This window comes from Mastomys coucha, unplaced genomic scaffold (genome assembly GCF_008632895.1).
Source record: "Mastomys coucha isolate ucsf_1 unplaced genomic scaffold, UCSF_Mcou_1 pScaffold20, whole genome shotgun sequence".
In the NCBI taxonomy this organism is placed as follows: Eukaryota; Metazoa; Chordata; class Mammalia; order Rodentia; family Muridae; genus Mastomys; species Mastomys coucha.
Window position 1 is genome coordinate 102,492,293 of NW_022196903.1, and position 6,549 is coordinate 102,498,841.

A 6,549-nucleotide genomic window follows, 5' to 3' on the forward strand; every position below is an offset into this window, starting at 1 on the left:
AAAATGTGGTACATTCACACAATGGAGTACTACTCAGCTATTAAAAACAATGAATTTATGAAATTCTTAGAAAATGGATAGATCTGGAGAATATCATCCTGACTGAGGTAACCCAATCACAAAAGAACACACATGGTATGCACTCTCTGATAAGTGGATGTTAGCTCAGAAGATTGGAATTCACAAAGTCCAACCCAAAAACCATAAGAAAATCAGGAAGAAGGAAGACCAAAGTGTGGATACTTCATTCCTTCTTAAAAGGGGGAACAAATTACCTATGGAAGGAGTTGCAGAGAGAAACTATGGAGCAGAGACTGAAGGAAGTACAATCCAGAGACTGCTCCACCTGGGAATCCTTCCCATATTCAATCATCAAATCCAGTCACTATTGTGTATTCCGGCAAGTGATGGCTGACAGGAGCCTGATACAGCTGTCTCTTGAGAGGCTCTGACAGTTCCTGACTAATACAGAAGTCAAGGCTCACAGTCATCCATTTTACTGAGTACAGGGTCTCCAATGAAGGAGCTAGAGAAAGCACCCAAGGAGCTAAAGGGTTTGCAGCCCCTTAGGACAAACAACAATATGAACTAACTAGTACCTTCAGAGCTCCCAGGGACTAAACCACCAACCAAAGAGTACACATGGTAGGACTAAATGGCTCCAGCAGCATATGTATAGCAGAGGATAGCAAAGTTGGTCATCAATGGGAGGAGAGGACCTTGGCCCTGTGAAGGTTCTATGCCCCAGTGTAGAGGAATGCCAGGGCCAGGAAGTGGGAGAGTGTGGGTTGGTGAGTAGGGGGAGGGGAGAGAGTACAGGATTTTTGTTTTTGTTTTTATTTTATTTTATTTTATTTCTTTTTTTTTTTTCGGAGGGGAAACTAGGAAAAGAGACATCATATGACATGTAAATAAAGAAAATATCTAATAAAAAACAAAATAAGAATTGCGATGGAAGTAAGTTAAACACTCTAATAAAATAAAATAAAATAATGTAACAGTAAAAAAATTTTTAATAGCTTAGTATAATTTACCATTTGATTACCTAGATCTTTTCTCTAAGTCTGTGGCTGATAAGTATCCAGAAAAAGTAAACCTATGTATATCTCTAATGTAAACTTCCCAGCTTCCAGTCTGTTAGATGTTTCCATTGCAACTGCTTTGATAGGAAAAAATAAGTCAAAACAAGGAAAGTTAAACTGGAAATTTGAGGTTTCATTCCTTCCTTGATCATGGCTGGATCAAAGGTCTCGAATAAGTTGTCATTTTTTTCCATTTCCTGTCTCTCTGTCATTTTGACTGGATTCTAGTAATAACTACCATCCCTTTGCTTCAAACAGCACCAGATTCAAATGGCCTCAGCTTAGTGATCTTTACAGTAAAAAAACCTACTTCTTTCCAGCGTCGTTTGCTGGTAAAGGAAGAAAGCCCTGTGCACTGTGAGCCGACCTCCCCTCAGAAGGGCCCCAGATGCTGGTTAGTCATTTCATACCGAATACCAAAGGCTGTGACTTCAGTGGCTTGACCTGAGATACATGACCCTTCAAAGGTCAGAAGCTAATTCTGTAAACAGAATTACAGACTGTCAGGCAGCCTGTGAGGTGATCAACTTATGATCCATTCTATTTAGTCAAACAGGATCTCCAGATGGAGGCAAGGAATGTATGTATCCCTGGAGTTGGATACAGAAACCATGGCAGTGCTGTTCTTATTCTTCCTGGCTTGATTCCTTGTCAGTGAAATGCAGTATACTGCCAGAAGTGGATGAAAGACCAGATTATGGTTTGAGCTAGGCCCTGGGACTTGGGTATCTGGGAACACTGAGAAGTCATTCAAAGTGTTTGGAGGACACTTTTTCTTTCTTTTACCCTTTATACCATATGCTGGCTCTAAGATTCCAATCCTCCTCTCTTCTGGGCTCTGTGAATATCAACAAATGAATGTTCATAACTACCTTTATTTCCATATGTCTAAGGGATTAAATATCTCCCAACAATGTTTTCTCTCACATCCTCTCAGGCCCCATTCTGAAAGATTTTGATTGTCTCTGTAATTCTAAGAAGGTAAAGTTTCCCCCATCCATCCCTTGTTTTAATTTCTTCTTCTTTAAAAAAAAATACCATGCGTACTTAGGCAGCATTAATGTTAGTAATATTGCATAGCTCTGAGCACATAGTTAAGGTCACCTGACATTCTCCACAGTCTCATTCTTTGTTCTGGATTTCAGATCCTCTGAGTCAGATGTATTATTTACTGTATGATTTTTCACAGAACAAGATGCATTATTTACAAGGTTGTATGATTTCTGAAATTCCACAAGCTTTCTTGTAAGTTTGTAAATAGCACATTGGGTAGACTGGATTGCTGTGCATGGCTGGCACAGGCATCATGATTTATTGACTTATTTTTTCTATGAATGCTGTCTTGTTTCCAGTCTTTTCATTTTGGTGCAAGAGAAATTTTGATGCTCTATATATTGATAGAGCCTATCAATCTCATCCTTCCATAATGTTCAGAATTTATAGAATTAATGATAATGAATGATAGTTATCATAAGCTGAATCAATGACTTGTGTACTGTTGGCTTCCACCCAATTTCTAGACAAAATGTGTATTTTAATGAATTTACATACTACTGGAGGGCAACATAATGATAGATCCTCTTAGATAGAACATTTCCCTGCTCTATAAACATACACATACATACATACACACATATATCTCAATACATGTAAATTTAGATTATTCATATGAAAGAAAGCTTGTATTCAAGTTTGCCTCTTTGTAGCAGTGTTGAAGCACTGACCATAAGCATCTTGTAGGGAGAAGGATTTATTGGACTTATACTTCAGCATTATAGGCCATCAGTGAGGGCTGGACCTGAAGCAGAGGCCACAGAGGAATGCTGGCTATTGGCTTGCTCAGGTAATTTTTTATACAGGCTCACCTTTCTAGGAATGGCACTGGTTACAATATTCCTTGTCATCCTGCATCAAGTAGCAGTTATGAAACTGACCCACAGACATGCCCCCAGGCTGATTTGATGAAGACAATTCTTCAAATGAGGTTCTCTCTTTCTAGATGACTCTAGCTTGAGGCAGATGGACAAAAACTAAGGAGAACAGCTTGCAATGTTTCCCTGTGTAATTCTGGGTCATTTTGCTCTTACTTATACCTATAGAAAAGTAGACATATTAAATTATCACTTATCAATTAATTTAAAAATAATAGTACACACAACACCTATATAAAGAAACAGAATGTGACCATTATCCAAGAATCCCTTCAGCTCTCCTTCCAGTCCTTAGCTTCCAGCTGATATGAGGTCTAATGCTATTAATCAATTCCATGTGCTGTTGCACTGGCCCATAGATATCCATATAGCATACATAGTACTCTTTTGTTTCTTGCTTTTGTTTACTAAAAGTTTGTGTGTGTTTTCATTATTTCCCATTCCTGTTAAGATGTGAGTCAATCCAAGATTTTCTCTGGGCCCTGATAAGAGGACAAAAGGAACCTTGTTCTGTGTCCTTGCTCAGGGGCAGACCTGGCCTGGTCCAGTCTAGGGCAGAGACCTGGAACTTAAGTTAAAACTTCAGTTACTGGGAACTTGGCTTTTCTCACTGAAGAGATTGGAGTTAAGTCTCACAAGGCTGTTGTATGTTCTGTCTGTGACCCACTTGAGACATCCCATGTTCTCTTCATGAAACTTTACTTAAATAGCTTCTTGCTGACTTCATCCAGTGTATTATAGGTTTATTTTTCCTTTTAGGAAAGCTATATATAAGATGCTGGATTTATTAATAAGCTTGCTTGACATAAAACATAGTATGTAATATTCCTGGCCTCAGCTTTCTGTCTTCTCTACCTCTGCCATTCCTCTAGGAACCTGTTAATGAAGAAAAACTTGTGGATCCAGATAATATCTCTGTGACTAAAATGTATAACAGAAACTAAGAAGAGGAAAAACTAATTTTGAATGAGCTTTCAGAAATCTCAGTCCATATTGGTAGTGATGGTATGGTGAAGTAGTAAAGACTATTGGGTTGGAAGCACATGGTAGAGGCTATTCATATCAAGTTAGATCAGAAAGCAAAGAGAGTCTTTTGTTCACTTGAGTGAGTATATTATCATTTGTTATATATTTTCTTTTGGATAGATGATTGAATTTTGTCTACATCGTGGTATGAGGGATTAAGCTTTTGTGTTCCTTCTAGTGTGTGTCTTTGCCAAATATACATACAAATGGTTTCACACCATGCATAGAAGGTGAACTTGTAGGTCACGTGGAATAGAATTTTAGATCATATTTGAGGGGGAAGTAATAGAAGTGTAAGTGGGACCATTCTCAGATGGGAGCCAGGGAATTATTATGTTATGTGACAGTACAAATATCCTCCTTTAATCTTTGCCAAGAAAAATTGATAGGTAGCATGAATATGGGTGAACATGCCAATGATTAACCATTGATTGTTCATATGTGAGTATCAGTTTAGGATGACTTTGGATGTTGTAGGCCAGGAGGGAAGTAGGCTTGAAAGTAGGCTTCCCGAAAGAAATCATTCCTGAACCAGGAGCTACAGATGAATGAATAGGATAGGATAGAGTGTACCAGGCTGTGGAAATAGAACAAACAGTGGACCAGAGGTGCAGATAGTGAAGATTGGAGTGGGATGATTTACCAGATGCTTGGAGCATAGCGTTGACAGGAGATAGGCAAAGATGGTCATTAGATGTGAGAGGCATATACTAGGAAGTAGAAGCAGAGGAGGATGCCCCTCAAAAATACTTATTTGCTTATTCATTTTTTTGTGTGTGTATAGTGGTGCTGGGGAGTGGTGTGTTTGTGGAGGTCAGAAGACAACTTGAATGAGTTGTCTTCTCCATCCACCGTATAGTCCCCAGAGATTAAATTCAAATCAGGCCTGGAAAGTGACTTTACCAATCAGCCATCTTGCTAGCACAAGGGGTAGTTTTAAACCTGTTAAAGATTTTTGGAAGGATTCAGTATTAAAGTCATGGATTAAAATAAACCTTTTCCTCACAAGTTGATATATCTCAGCTATTTATTATGATGATGGAAAGCTAACACAGCATGTGAAGAAAATTGCCCACTATTGTGCGTATTGAAAACTATCATTTATAACTTGAAAATCCTACACAAACAGAATGCTGTTGTTCCTAGAGATGATCAAGTGAGAAGTTGAAGGTCAGAAAGGCTAAATGACTCTAGCTGGCAAAGAGACCCGCTGATTTTCAGTTGAGTGCCCTTTCTCTTATAATAGTGGTTTTCAAATATTTTTTTTTAGTCAAGGGAGTCGTTCTGCAAATGAAACCTTACCAGGAAGAGCAATATAGGAAATGATGAAAGAGAATGTGGCTTTATTAAAATGGAAGCAGGGAAACAGGATTGAAGCCTGGAGGCAATGCCTCTGAATTTTCAATGGATTCCAAGAACTCCGAGTAAAACCTGCATGTTTGGTAACTATTTTCTGGACGACTTTTCTATTTTGGGTAAGAATCAGCAAGTTTATTGGGCAGGAATGGCAAAAGATTTGATGGACTTTAGGGTTAGGTAACAATATTGGCCATACTAAAAATTATCTGCATTATTCTGAACAATCTCAATGTTCAGTCCATTACCTAGACTAATTATATCAGAATATATGGAGTGGGAATCAGTCATGTGTGTTCTGTTTCCTTGATGATTATACAGTGTGGCCATGATTGAGAACCAAGTGTATACTGATACCTCTTAAACCACAGTGCAAGCCCTACACTGTGAGTTATTACCTGGGGAATTGCTAGACTTGTCAGTCAGTGCTTAGGTTATATACAGAGCTTCTGTATCAGAGACTTTGTGTTCTGACAGAAATCTATGCACTAACAAGTCTGTTGATTTTTATTCACTGTAATCTCAAAACCACACCTCAATTGTAAATATGAGACTACAGGATTTAGGAGGGTCAAAGCTATTTGAGTTCGGGCTCATAATTCTGATTTATTAAGTCTTGAAATGATCTAAGAATCTGGAGTTTCTAATGGCCTCCATTGGTAGTTTTGAGGCAGGCAACTTATGGCCTTTTCACTGAAAGGGATTATTTTAAAGCAGTCATAATAAACACTGTATGAGGATAGGCCATATCTCTAGAGGAGCATGTTCCTTCCTTGGAGAGAGTTTGGATCACTAGAGTTCAGGTTTGGCCTTGAAGTCTCATTTTCTTACAGTCTCTTTTTCTTTTTTTTTAAAAAATGTTTTCATTGGATATTTTCTTTTTTACATTTTAAATGTTATCTCTTTTTCCAGTTCCCTCTGAAGCTCCCTTCCCCTCCCCTGCTTCTATGAGGTTATTCCTCCACTCACCCACTCCCAACTCCCTGCCCTCAATTTCCCCTATACTGGGGCATCAAGCCTTAACAGGACCAAGGGCCTCTCATCCCACTGATGCCTGACAAGGCCATTCTCTGCTACATATGCAGCTAGAAGGACACGAATAACTCCCTTAAAGAAATACAGGAGAATACAAGTAAACAAGTAGAAGCACTTAA